The following is a 15,342-nucleotide window of genomic DNA, read 5'->3' on the forward strand; positions in this document are numbered from 1 at the left end:
GCTGAAGGAAGGGGGTTGCTGTAGATCCGTCCTGGGAAGAAGCCGCGTGCCAAGACCATCATCAAAAGATGGGAACAGTGGCCATTAGACAAACGCAGGGACCTCTTGCAGTTCTTGTGGCCATGGGGATTTTCATGGAAAATGGTACTTAATGTGAACACAGTCACCAGATGCTTGCTACATCATCTCTGTAGTAAATATATACATGGCTTCTTCAAGGTGCCTGGCGAAGACGGGTTCACACAGTCTTGGCCTATAGAAGCTTATGATGGAGCCAGAACAGTGTTGGCAGTTGAGCAAAAATGCCCAGAATAGGTCCTTACTATGCTAGACATATATGTTATTATATGGATAGTGAACATATGTACTGAATAAAAATCAATAGCTCCATAGATAGATGGCTCAGAGATGTGCTGAGGCACAGAAATGAGCAACATGATGTTGCCCCCAGCAAGTTTTCCCTCTAGTTGGGAGACAAGACTCCTTTCCCAGCGAGAGAGTGAAGCGTGGTAGGCAGACTTCACACCAATGTCACGGGCCAGGCAAGGGCGGGTGGTAGGTGCAGCCGTGGAGGAAAGGTCCTGAGACCTGCCTGGAGGGGCTGAAAGGGAGCTAGGGAACCTCATTTTCTGGCAGATCCTAAGTTGTGATAGCTGATAGAAGCACATAGATGCAGGATAACCTCTAGAATCTTCAGCCTTTTCTTTCCCGAGTTGGTGATTTAAAGAAAAGGAAAAAACTCCAAACAAAGTAAAAATTAATCCTTAATTTTCCATGGGTCCTCAAACCTCCAGCTGCTAAAAGATGGTGGTGACAGTGGTAGGAGCGAACAGACCAAATCCAGAAAGGGTGAGGGCCCCTGTATGTGACAGTCGAGATCCGTGCCGAGAAAGGACCAGGTTGCTCTCTGCCAAGTAGGCTTGGAGAAGAAAACCTAAGTTATGTGTTTTCATGAAGATCATATGCAAATCAGGTCACCATAATACAAAAACAGGTTAATTCCTTTTTTTTTTGTGAATGAAATGAGAGCAACTTAGAAATCATGACCAAGAGCAAAAAAACAAAAGTTTATGCCAAGTCACAGCTGGGCTCTGGTGTGTTTTTCCACCTCTTTCTGTACTTCTGCAATCCTGGGCGAGAACGTACCATCATCCAGAGACAGAGAGAAGGTAGTGTAAATCCTGGCTCCACCAACTGCACCAACTCCACCACATGACCTTGGGCAGGTCGCCTGACCTCTCTGTGCCTCACTTTCCTTTCCTACAAAATGGGCAGGATCACTGGGAGGCCGAGGGGAGGCCACAAGATGTGAACTCGCGTTTTAAGATAATACGCACTATTTGCTGGGAAAAGATTAGTGTTTCTAGTGATTCTAGGAGAATCGCTGAACTTAGCTCCCTATGGATTAACAATGGAAATTGGGCTTTAATTCCAAATAGCTTTAGAAGTCAACTGGAGCTGAAGACCCTAAATAAAGGTAATCTATAGTCCAGCGCATTTTAGATATTTAATTTCAAACAATTAGGAACCGTACTTAAATATTTGCCTGACCATATTTCGGGCATCTGCTGAAAATTCTTTTCGAAAACTTAAACTATGCAGTGTGTTAAGCCAGGTTTGCCCTCTAGCCAGAAGAAGCAACCAACGTGACACTGGCATGCTGAGGCAAGATGAGGCCTCAGATGACAGACAGCAAAAGGGAGTCAGTGACCGTCTTCAGTGTTCCTCACCCTTCTGGGCATCCCCTTCTCCCTCTGCCCTCCATTTCCCCTCCCTCCCTCCCACCTTCATTCCGGGTTTAGATGTCTGTATCCCTTAAACTCTGACGGTCTTAGTTCTTCAGTGGAGCGTGTGTGACTAGGCAGGTCGGGGATAAGTCAGGAGAAACATCGGTCACCCACACAGGGAAGCGAACGTTAGAAAAATGACTCCTCCTGCGCTTGTTGTGCTTAGGATGGCGCCATAACCATATGTAGGTGTTTAAAAATGCCATTTGGCGATTTTTATTATGTTGTGCTACAATCTTCTTATGTCAGTTGGGCTCCTCCCACGCCTATTATGAGACTTGAGAATGAAAGATCCCACACTTTATGGGCCGGGTAACAGCGGGTGATTAATAATCAGTAGCCGTTCATTAGAATCTTAGTTAAATTAACCCCTGTTTTCTCCCTGGGTCTTTGCCACTTAGAGTATTGGTTCTTTTGAAGGCAGTCCAGGTTTTTCTGTTAACCTGCCTCATCGGAGAATCTTGTTGCCATATTTAAGGATCAGTGATACCCCAAAGGCTTTTGCATTTGGCTTCCTCTTCTCATTTTTCATCCCTTAAAAATAGAGAATAAACCCTATTTACTCTCTTTCATGAAAGAAAAATTTTCCTTTAATCTATCATAGACAAGGAGATTTTTCAAGCACATTGGAGTTACACCAACTTTGGAGTTGTTAAGAGAGCGCTCAGCATACGTGGGTCTGGATTCAATATGGCATCCGTCCCTCCAGCGGGTCAGCAGTAACCCCGTCTGTGCAGAGAAGGGCAAACCGCTGGCCTGAGGCTTCTGAAGGGATGATGGCATAGTCCCTGGAAAGGAAGATCATTGGCTGATGGAAATTATGGCTCCACTCTAAGGGTTTGGGTGTCAGAAACCAGAGGTGGTCCTTTTAAGAGCTGGGTTTGCTTAGGAGAGCTGGCGGGTTACTCGCACAGCCGTGCTGATCCCACTTTGCTAGAAAGAATCTGGCGTACGTACTTTCACTGTGTCACCCACTGGCTTTCAGACACTTTTCTATCCGATTTGCTCCTGCCTGGTTCCTGCCCTTGGTTCTCCTTTCTAGACTCTCGCTGCACTTTTGATTGTCTGCTCTTACTCTGAGCTTCTTGCCCGACTCCGTTTTCCAAGTTTAACTATCCAGTTTCAGTTCTCAATAGCCCATCTTCCTGTCCAGGCCCCCGACCCCGCCACAGATCTGTGTTGACTGCTGGGGAGAACTCTGCCCCTGGCTCCCTTGGCAGCTGTGTGGTCCTCAAAAACCCCACCTGCTGCATGAATGTTCTGTACCCCCAAATTTCTTGCCCTTGCACCCCCTGCCTGTACCCTGGCAATGTTTAGGGGCCTCACTTTGGTTATTTGGGCTTTGTGTTCCCTTCTTCTACCCCTGAACACCATAATCTAAGTAGTCCCCAGAGCAGTCCTTAATAGTCCTGTGGTCTCTTCCCGCTTTCCCCTTCATGTTTAATTCACTCCCGTCAATGCATGACAGTTTCTCCTCAGACCACGTGTAAAGCTCTTCCTGGTACACTGCAGAACCACTGACCCCCCAAGATACACCATTTCTATGTTCAGCCTCCATCTCCAACCTTTTGTGATTTCCCCGTTTCTCCTAATGACATCTCTAGCCTTTGGTTAATGAGTCGTTGTTACTCACCCGCCTCCCTCCCCTCCACTCCTGTTAGTTCTAACTTCAGAATACTCTCTGCATCCTTTATAAACTGCACCTTTAAATCCTGCTGTTCTGCCCTAATTGAGACCCTCAGTCTGCGTGATGGATACATGAGTACAACGGATACACCAGTCTCCCCACTAAGCCAACTATTTTCCAAGCATTACCTGATGCCCATTCCTAAATCCCGTCACGTTTATGCTCAGACAGCCCTCTGACCTTCAGGACCTGCTCACTGGTTACAAAAATAAACCTAAATATACTAAATTACTGGCCATGCTCTATCTCTCTGGTCCAAATCTACTTTGTAGCCATGTCAGACCTCAGGGGCCTTCATACAACCTCCCTCTGGTCCCTGGAGGCTGTCCTTTCAATGTTTCCCCTATTGTGTTCTTGGCTTACGTGAGTAATTCTGCTTAGAACACCCAGCTCTCCTATCTGAATCTTTGCTCAAACATAACCTCCTCCAAGAAGCCTTTCTTGGTCTCTGAAGAGACTTACTTCCTATGGGCTTCCGTGGCCTGACGCCGAGTTGCACATCCTGGAGGCACCGCCCAGCGTGCTACCATTTCTGTTCTTACATGCCTCCTCTGCTTTTCACATGGAACGCCAAGAACCTTTTCTTCTCAACGTATGTATCTTTCACTTACTGTGTGGACTTCCTTAGCTATGGTCAGCCCTAAAAAATGACTTATTTCATTCTGTTGGGAAAAAGAGCAGAAGCCCTGCTCCAGCCTGCCTGGCTTTCATGAGGGGCGTTTACGCACCCATCACCCTGCGAAAATCCTTCTAAGAGTTTTCTCCTCATTTAGGTGAGACTCTAGTCTGTGAACAGAACTAGGGAGTTCCATGAAAGATCTACAGAGCATGATTGCTTTTTGGGTATGATTTTTTGAGGAATTTAAAAAAAATTCCACGTCTGTTTCTTTTGGTGTTTTCAAATCTTGAACTGGGATAAACCTTTGACAGTTTCTTTAAGGAGAAAAGAGAAACATAAACTTGAGAATTTCTAGTGGCTCAAGTGCTTCTAAAATGTAAGCTAATAGAATTAACTCAAGAGCAATTATAAAAATCTTAAGTATTCAGTAGTTAAAGTATAATTTGCATAATCTCAGAATGGAATATGTTTGAGCTTTCAGGAAAAAAAAAACCTAATCAGATCAGCATTTATTGTTTTACTTTTTGATTGCTTCTGAAAAATTGTATTGGGATTGCTTTGTATGAATAGGTCTCCATGAGTAAATTATGATCAAAATTCAAAGCCATCATAAATTAAATGTGTTTTTTTCCTGCTTTGGTATACAAGACTTTCCATTAAGCTAGCCCCATATAATATACCTTGGATGTGTTCAAGAAAGCCCTGTAAATTATAGTAAGTATTTAAAATGGTAAGTAGACATTGGAAAAGGCCACATTAGGATTAATGAATGAAGGGGTTGATACTGAAAATGCACTTGTAAATAAATAACATGAAAAGTAAAGATGACACATTGTTAGGTTGGAGTTACAAGTAGGGGATGACAGTAAATTGTGGAGTGGCAACAGAGTGTTCACGGGACTTCAGCTGTTCCTTGTAGAAGCATTTCTAATTTCTTTCCAGCAAAAGCTTCCCAGTTTCTTCTGGTCTGTGTTCAACCCTGAGGCTTTTCCTATACCTTCTTTTCAGATTTGGAAGTACCTGAGATTTCTCTGCTAACCAGTCTGCTCCTTTCCTGCCAACATTTGGTGAATTATTCATGCAATATTGAGGACAGCAAGGAGTGGAGCTGGCTTTGTGGTAGGAGATTGCATTGAGTCTCTCAGCATTCCAGGACTCATTGTGAGGGGGCAGGAAGTGGACCCAGGACACATCTACTCCTGGCAAAAACGAGAACACTGAGCAAGCAATGCATACACAGGCAGAGATGTCCTTTAAATCCACGTGCCTGTTTGTCTCAAAGAAGGTTTGGGGAAGTGAACAGTGCTTTGAGAAGAGAATGAAAGGCGGACAGTATGTATTTGGACTGTTATTTTAAAATTTGTGTGGCTTTGACAGAATAGAGTGGAGACACTTAGAAAAGTATCTTGGGTATATTTTAAAGTCATGGCACAAACTTTAACATTTTCCTTTAGACATACAAACTTGCAGTTATCTCAACTCTAGTTTCCTAAATTATCTCTACATATACATGAATATGCATATGTTACTGGATGAAAGAAGAGAGATTTCCTTCTGAGATGTTCATTTTCTCTAGCACCCAAGTTTGCATGGCTCTAATTATGTGATTTGCATATCTGTTAGATTTCTCATTTGCTAAAGAAGATAACTTCAGCTTGAACCAATAGAAATACTTTTTAACAATTTATGTACAGGTGCTTCACTCAAATAAGTGGTAAGAATAAGCAAGAGAGTAAAGGCTAGACTCTGTATCATGGAAAGTCTAATCTATGTGGATGGAAAGTTGACAGTGTCATGGAAAGAACTGACAGGAAGCCTAAAGTTCTAAGAAACTATGAGAATTGCTGGATTTAAAATGATGATTAGAAAAGTTCTGTTTCTATAATGATGGTGTAGCTTGCACCAGAATAAACCTCCACAAATAACAACAGATAAAAAGAACTCTTTGAAGGTACTGAAGAATGATGAAAAGCAGGCAGAGCCTGGAGGAGAGTCAACCCATGAATGAAGGTAATTCACTGGACGCTATTTGCACTTATTCACTTCTTTTTTTGACTGAGGGCACTCCTAGATCTTCACCGGGCAACGTAGATGAAAATCGGAGAAATTCATAGTCTAACCGGCCTGAGAAGTCACCAGGCATAGTTTGGGGCTGGCAGCAGCTGGAAAGTGAGGGGGAATTCTAGAAATCAAGGAACCACAGAAGAGGTATCCTGCAAATAAAGTTCTCTGGAATCCTGATCAACTGTTCTACTGCACATGCGTGGGGGAGACCCCAAGGTTCCCAGCCAAAAGCCACAGCTGCAAGACTGGAAGGCCTGAGGAGTGTCTCCTGCCGCCCACTTTAAGGAAGACAGAGTTTGGAGTTTGAGTTCATTCAAGTGAACTGCTGCTAGAACAAAAATCAGTGTGCTCTTGAAGAATATAGCATAATCCAGATTCTCTAGATTGGGCATCCACAATATCCAGTCTCATAAAAAAATTACTAGATATGCAGAGAAACCAGAAAATTTGGGTTAAAGTCAAGAGAAATTAACACCAGGAAGATCCAGATGTTGGATTTAGCAATTCAGGACTTTAAAACTTTTATAAATATGTTCAAGGATGTAAAAGAAAATATAATAAGTGAACAGATTGGGAATCTTAGGAGAGAAATAAAAGCTATAAAAATAAACAAAAATTCTAGAACGGAAAAGTGCAGTGCCTGATATAAAAGAAAAATTGCTGGGTGGAGAAACCAGTGACAGAATTAGAAAATCAGCAATAGATGCTACAGCTAGTGGATGAAAGTTAGATGAGGAACAGGTGTTTATATGGTCTCAAAATATCTCCCCACAAATTACTTATTAATTACAAATAGAAAAATAGTAACTTTACACTTGAGAAACCTAGTGAATTCATTTTATACAAGTGATCAAAGCCAACATCACTAATATTGGGACAGAGTGATACCATGTGACTACTCATATAATGCAATGAGAAGGATACAGCCCTTCTGTGGAATTCCTGACAAAAGGTATAACCTGAATTCAATCACAAGGAAACATCAACAAACCCAAATTCAGGGATGTCTATGAAGAAATTGTCCTGTACTATTCAAAATATTAAAAGAAAGAAGACAAGGGTTGAGCAACAGTTCCCAATGAAAGAAGTCTAAGAAGACAGTTAAAAAAAATATACCTCTCTTTCTCTCTGTCTGTCTCTGTTTCTCTCTCTGTCATTCTCTCTTTTTCTGTCTCTTTCTTTCTTGTGAATGACAAAACGAATGTATCAAGATGTAAATGGCAAATCTGGATAAATAATATATGAATTTTCCTTGTATTATCCTTGAAAATTCTCTATAAATTTGCATATGTACCAAAATAAAACATTACAAACAGTCATAGATACATACATAAATAAAATGATTTTATTTGAGCTCTACCATTGCCAAAACCAGTGACTTCTAAGTTCTTACTGCTCTGGACCTACTGCTTTGACACAATTTAGCTCTTTCTTCCTTGAGAATATATCTCACTTTAGCCTAAGTATCATCTTACATTTCAGAATTCTTCTCATATCTTTGAAAAAATATATTTTATTCTTTTTACTTCTGGGTCTACCTTTAGTTTTCCATTCCATTCACCAGAATTTCCTAAGCTTTATCCTAAGAGCTCTGCTCCTCTCTGCTTAGTCACATTGTCTTGGGCTGCCATACCAATCGCAGGCTTTGAGGATTACCTGTCTAATTTGCAGAGAGAATCAGGGAGACCAGTATTGATTTGTAAATGAATGGATTTTGAAGTAGCTCAAAATAAATCATAATTTGCTCTGAACCATCCAAAATAAAAATATTCACATGCTAAAAACATGGCGCCCAGATTGTCACATCATGAATGCTTAATTCTTTCTCTGTGCCTTTCCCATCTTCTTCAGTCTTTCCTGGGCTTTATCTGTTGAATCTCAGTTCCACCACCTGCATCAGAGGGGAAGGGGCATTAGTTTATTTGAAGTGGGTAGAGGGACATTAGTTACCCTGCTAATAAGGCAAAAGTACCTGTAGTAGTTGCCACATGAAGCGCCAGTAGTGAATATAGATAGTTTGTATTAGAGACTTTTCAGAGACCTTCACTGATGATACTTGCAAGCTCTTCAGACTTCTATCCTCCATCAACATGCCCTCCTGGTTCTGGAGCATTGGCGGTACAATGGAAGATGTATTTACTCAACAAATATTTATGATGCACTTGCTTATGTGCTCTAGGCTCGAGGAGTCAGTGGGGAAGAAAACAGAAAAATATCCTTGCCCTCATGAAACTTACATTTAATGAAAGAGTCAAAGGATAAATTTAAAAATCAAATAAAGAATATGTTAGATAGAGATAAGTACTAAGGAGAAACACAAGGCAGGAAGGGGCATACAGAACCTTGGCAGGGAAGGAGGTGAAACTTCAGAATGGTCAGGGAAGGTGACCTTTAAGCAGACATGTGTATCAGGGTGTTTGGTCTGAGTAACTGGAAGAATGGAGCTGCCATTAGCTATGATGGGGAAGACTGTAAGAGAGGATGTTGGGAACTCTGCTGGGGACACAAGTTTGAGACTCCTATTAAATTTGCGATTAGAGAGGTCAAAGGGGTAGTTGGAGTTTTAAGTCTAGAATTGAGGGTAGGTGTTCAGGCTGAAGATATAAATTTGGGAGTCCTCAGCACGAGGATGCTCTTTAAAGACTGGGGAGTCTAGGAGATGCCAATAGAGTGAGTCTGGATAGAAAGGAGCAGAGAATTGGAGACTGAGCCCTGAACACACCACAGAGGTTAGGATTCCCGCTTAGCAGCACTGTTCATGATGACGGTCAGGGGGAGAGAGGGACCCCGAGTCACTGTCTTACTGAGACTGACTCCATCCTGACTGCAGGCACCCAGAGAAGAATTTGCAAGATCTCCTATCACAAGGATCCCTTCTAAAACTGTTGGAGTCAGAAATGATAAGGTCACTATGCACCCATACTTGCATTCCTAAATAGAGGTGCCTCTTGGGCAGGTGGAGCCATTAGAGAGAGACAGAGTGTGGTATCTGAGTTGTCAATAAGAAAATTCTCCAATTGCCTGCACTTCCAAATAGGGCCATCCTAGGGTAACAGAGGCAGACACTAATGGCTGGAGGCCATCACCTCAGTCCATTTGAGCTGTCCAGTGCGAGATCCCACTGAGGACTCACCAACTTTTAGAATAACTCTAGAGTTGGCCATTTTTTCAACATTCCTTTCTGGGAGGCAGCATGTTGGCTTGCAGTTTTGGCACGTGAATGTCTATCTGCAGATGTTCACCTGTCTCCCTTGCCCTTCAAAATGAAGCAGATGCACATGGATACAAGATGCAAGGTGAGGTGCTGAGCAGATTAAGTTAAAAAATGCTCCCTGACACTCTAGAGGCCCAGACACTAAACATATTTTTCCATTTAAGCAGGTATTTGTGCTGAGTTATTAGGAAAAATGCACTAAACATTTACTTCACCTTCAGCATCACCTTCATTCTGTCCCCACTGAACTAGGCTAGTATTTGTCTCACCAGGGAACTGGGTAAGGTAAGTAACTGGGCGAGGAGGGGGAAGTGAAATTCAGGGTTGAGCATCGCTGGCTGATTGATGGCATCACGTCCCCAAGTGTCCCATTATCCCTGGAGCAGCCTTGCTTACTTGCTAAATAGGAGAAGTGGTTATCCTGGGGGGTAATGTATGATCCCCTGGGGCTTTCTCCAGAAGAAAATTGACCTTATATGGGCCTCCACTGGCTCTCAAGAGGGATGTATTTTATTCATTTTCCTCCATCATAGGACTGGGCTCAAGTGAGAAAGCAGCCACCCAATCCAGAATGAAAACCCCTTTGTCAGTTCTGTTCTCTGATGATGATGCATGGGTTTTGCTTTTCATTTTGGGAACCTCCCCTTGAATGATGACCTTGACCAATTTCAAGGCAGGTTTGGCTTGCTTAGTTCTTGCTGATGAGGCTAATTCTTTCCATTCAATTCCAAGGTCAATTTGCTTTGATCTGTTCTAAGGGTGCTGACACCCTCTGCAAACCTTTTGAAACTTGTGGTCATTGGTCATAGGGAGGACCGGGAAAGAAATGGTGACAACAGTCCTTTATCCCTCCCCACATCAGAGGAAAATGACTTGCTCTGGACTCTGTGAGCATGTAGCATCACCTCCATTTATTCTGATGAAAGTGCTACCAGAACTTCTTGGAAACAGTTCTGCTGGGGGACTAATGGGGATAGAGACACAACTAACATTGACAGAGGTCTTACGCCAGGGTCATTTTTGAGGAGGTTACTCACTCTTTCAGATAGGTTATTGCTGATTTGTCTGCTGGTTAAACCTTTCTACACATCCCTTCCGTTTATCCTGAAGATTTATCTATCCAGGAGCCAATCCCTCCGCAGGTCTCTGCCTTTTAAAGTAATTCAAAAAGCAGCCTTGGCAAGAGATTTAGTTTGAAATTACCATTCCCCAGAACCTCTAGGAATCTCAAGGTAGGATGAGTCAATGAGTGATGGCTATGATTAGGTACAAAGTGAGCTTGCCTGGCTCATTACACAGGGGGACTGATGCGACCCGGGGCAGGACACCGGGAGGGCGGGTCGCTCAGAATCCTCGAAGCTCCTATGTGCTTTGGGAACCTTCCTCCTCATTTGTTTTGTGTCTATTCTCAGGACATTTTCTGGTCTCTGGCCTCTTCATAACCAATGCTCCAAATTCCTTAAAATAGCAATCTTTCCTCTTTCTTTGGTGTTCAAAAGTATGAAGCAGATAGTTCTACAGGAATTCAAGTTGCCACCATAAATCTTAAGTGATTTTAGAAAGATATATAAGACTCCTAAATGATGACATATTTCCAGAAGATCGGTAAAACATTTCTGAGTGATATACGGCCGGGCTGTGGCGTCTGTGCCGCAGACCTGAGGGAGAGCATCAAGCGAGCACAGTATTTTATGAGTATTATTGGTCATATCTTTTGTTTTTAATCTGCCAAAAATGCAACTAAAGAGGCTGGCCACACAGAAAATTGGTCTACTTTATATCAGGTCCGGCTGAGAAAAGCTCTAGGAGTTTTGATTTGCCATCAGAACAGAAGGTTGGTGTGGGACCTGGTGTGGGCAAGGGAGGAGTGGGAGGATGGGAAGGGAACGAAGCCCAGTGTCTGAGAAACGGATGACAGCATCTGAGAAGGGTCCCAGCATTTAAAAGCAATTATTGGGCGGGGATGAGGGTGCTGGATTTGTTTATAAAGCCTGTTTTGGACATTAACTAAATTTGTGATTTTATATAGAAAACAAAATACAACAAAACCATATGTACACATGCAGAGCTACAAATACCCACCGTCACAGGCCTTTTCTGTCAATCCCAGAGACCTTCGTCTGTGAGTGTCAGTTTGAGAAGGAGGAATATAGTCTTGCCACAGCTGATAACCAAAGTCAGCAGCAATTGGAACACTGTTGTGGTAGGTGAGCTGGTTAAAGTTATGCATTTATCTGGCTTCCGGGGCTAGGTGTAGAAAGGATAGGGTGGGAGGGAGAGTCTCCTGGCTACACTGATGGAGATGAAAAGGAAAGAATGTCTGCTCCCCTTCACTGGGAGCCAATGGGGCATCACACGGTCCTCATCGCAGCCTGCCTGAGGCTGCACCAGTGCATAGCACATCTGGCAAAGCTACTTTGAGGCGTGTTAGACCACTTACAGCCTCATGTGGACCATCGGAAACAGCATTCTGAAAATAAGGAGCAGTGTAGCTAATGTGCACGTTGTTGAAAGGTTCTGATAAGTTGCAGAGGCCTCCGGAATTAGGGATCACGTTTATAAAACCACAGCGGTGTGGAGTGTCTCCACACTTCCTTGTGGCGCGTTATCTGCTTTTGCAATTTGGTAACCAGCTCTCCCGCTGCCCCGGCGGCCCCTGCACAAACAAGCCTCTCCCCACAAAAAAAAACGATCGAGAACAGACCCAGGAGGGACATTGTTGAGAGTAGATTATATTAGACCCCAAATGGAAGAACCATCTTCCCTGAGAACGGCATAGCAAAAGCAAAAATCATAAAGGTCCATTGGTCTACCTCCTAAATTCAAATATCAGGGCAATTACATTTGTTGTATGCGACTTTGTTTCTCACTTATTATTTTATGCCCTTCAATAGAATGATTTTCCACTGGGAAAAACTGAGTCATTGTAACGACCTACTTCCTCAGAGTATGACATAACACAAAAGTGCATATTCTTACATATATTACGTGAGAACTAGTTGGGGAGCTTCGTCTAAGATTCGTAAGCAGGACAAGAAATGCGCCGGCGTGTGTCCCAGTGTGTGGCGGTAGGTGGGAGCAGATATGGGGTTTCTGAAGATATACATTTAAAATTTCTCGGGAGTCCTGGCTCAAATAGTTCGATAACAAATGACATATTGAAAATCTTATATGCAAATTTTTCTCCCAGCTCCGTCCCATGATGCATCTCCCCCACTTTCCTGTGCTGGTCTTGATTCATCATTTGGCGGCCTTAAGACCCAGAGACTAGCGTGGATCCTATGGTGTCTATTTCCCATTAGTCCATACTTTCCCAAAGTTAATTTGCTTTAACTAGAGATTAATAATGATGATAATTGAATGGGTCCATCATTCCCACGGGAATCAGGGGAGGTAACTAATGGGCGATATTGTCTAATTCCTTGAGGCCATGGGCTGGCTTGCGGTCTCCAGTGAATCGTGCATCTAGTTCCTACTTCAAAGTTGTGGGAGAAGGAAGGTCATCCTGCCTCCTACAATCCAGTAAAACATAGAATTAGCTCTCATTGTAGAAATTGATAATTGAAGAATTAAACATAGTTCCCAGAAAAATCAAACCCCTACATGTATTGAAGGTTCAGAGAAGTTTTTCTGCAATTTAGCCACATAGCACACAGGTTTTCCGAATCTCCATTCAGCTGTTTCAAATGCTGGCTTTAAAGGGTCCCCGGAGTCCTATAGCACACCCGTGATTATAAAAATATTTAAAGCCACAGAAAGAATATATAGCTGTGCAGACGCAAGTGTTGATTTATCGTGTACCATGGTTTGAGACACACTGGAAGGCAAGGTTTCAGGCTGACAAAAGCATCGAAGTAGCAGGCTTCAATCCATATATTACCGTACCAGCCCCAGAAAGGGAGCAGGGCCTAAATAAAATAGGGTTTCTGAGAACTCCCCTACATAAGCAGGAGACAACATAAAAAGTTACATGACTATTTATGTGACACGGAGTCATATTCATAGTGATATGACCACATAAATAGTATTGTGAATTTTTGGAATATGGAAATTAAAGAAAAATATTTCAAACCTAAACCATATATTATGAAAAATAACAAATCTTCCCAAATGCCACTAAAAGAAATAGATGAAGTGGGAGAAGGGACAGAGTTCTAGAAATATCTATGAGTTTTCTTTACTGATGAAAATTTCACTTTCTAAAAATATCTCAAGATTTCACATATAGTAAATGTATTATGAAAGGGAGATAGTTCAGTGGTATTTTTCTAATGTCCTCCACAATTTTAGTGCCAATGTTGAAATATTGCAAAATACGTGTGTGTGTGTTTCTTCGAGTAGTTGTGTCGGGTGTTTACTTGCAGTTCCCTGTGTGGAGTCTTGGTCTAGGAAGCTCACCAACTACTTCTCACCTTGCCTCATGCCCCTCAGTCTTTGCTCACTAATGTCCAGCCACCCTGGGCTTCTTTCTGTTTCTGAAAGAAGGAGGCTTTGCCCTCCCTGTCTCTTTGTCCGGAATGTTCTGAGCTCAGATCTCCCCACATCTTACTCCTCTTCTCCTCAGAGCAGTGTAGCACCCCTCTCTTTCCCTCTGTCACCTCGGGCTTTCCTCTTCCTAAGAGGCAACCAGCAGATGCTTTCTTCCACTGATTCCAAGATAACCCCAGTGGCCTTTTACAAATAAGTTTCCTCCCAAAAGGAAGATGCTGAGGTAATGAGCAGAGAGATAGGGACAAAGAGAATGACTGGAGAAGCCCTAGGATGTGTGAATTATTTTAGCAATAACCCAAGAACTGTGCTAGACACATAGAAGATACACGGTACATGCATGGTTATGAGTTAATAAGTTAATGAAGTGATAAAGTAAATGAAGGAACACGTTCTGCTGACGTGGAATAAAGGATTGCATTATGGAGAGTCCCTGGTAGGTTATTTTTATTAAAATCAATCGTGAATAGCCAAAATAGAATATGTACAGAATAGAAAATAAAGAGCTATTTTATGAGATGTAATTGTATCTTTAACGTTCCTATCACCATATTTAAAACTTTCAGAAAGCTTGAATTTGTAAACAGTGATCACAAATTGATATTATATGTATTTATGGGCAGTATTCAAAAAGTGTAGCAGGTTAATTACTGACATGTTACACAGAGTTCGATATTTTCATTAGTAGTATAATATCTTGTTGGGAATAAGTGAGAGTAGTATAAAATCAATCCATTGTTAACTATTTGCGAACTAGTACACTTAAAGATTTGAATGGCTGGCTATTCTATACAAAGCCTGACAAGTGATTTTAAAATATTAAAAAAAAGTTTCCATCCCCAAAATCCGTTTCTGGATTGTTAAAGTTCGTGGAGAAGAGACTATGAATTGCTAAGTGTATTTCAGTTTATGCAGTTTTTTTTTTCTTATTATAATTAGGTTATTTAATAAAATATCATGTGACAAAAAAAGTTATTGTTTCTCTGAAAAGTAAGTTGAATTTTTATTAAACATTCAGTAAAGTCAAGTTGATAAGAAATTGCTGATGACTGAAGTGTGGACAATAAAGCAACTCATTTTTGGGAAAACAATCTCAAAGTCTAGGATTCTGCACTTAAATTTCTTCACAAGTTTTCTTATTCTCTTTTTACTTTAAAGAAATGTATAGAAGAAAACAGATGGTGAACTAGGGGTGTGGTTTATGCAAAAAAAAAAAACCAAACAAACCCAAAAACAGTGATGAATCCTGCGTCAAAAAAAGGTTTTGGCCCTCATTGGTGAATGAGTGTAGGCTTATAAATTTTGGTTAAAATAAGAAAAACATTAAGTTGCATGATATTTTTAATGATTTTCCTTGTAACCTTATCAGATAATAGGACTTCATCTGCAATTCGATGGACAGTGATAGGCAATAAAATAATATTTGAGCAGGTCTTCTCAGGAATAAATACATGAAGTTTTTTTGGTAACTAAAACAGGGAAG

This window comes from Equus przewalskii, chromosome 8 (assembly GCF_037783145.1).
Source record: "Equus przewalskii isolate Varuska chromosome 8, EquPr2, whole genome shotgun sequence".
In the NCBI taxonomy this organism is placed as follows: Eukaryota; Metazoa; Chordata; class Mammalia; order Perissodactyla; family Equidae; genus Equus; species Equus przewalskii.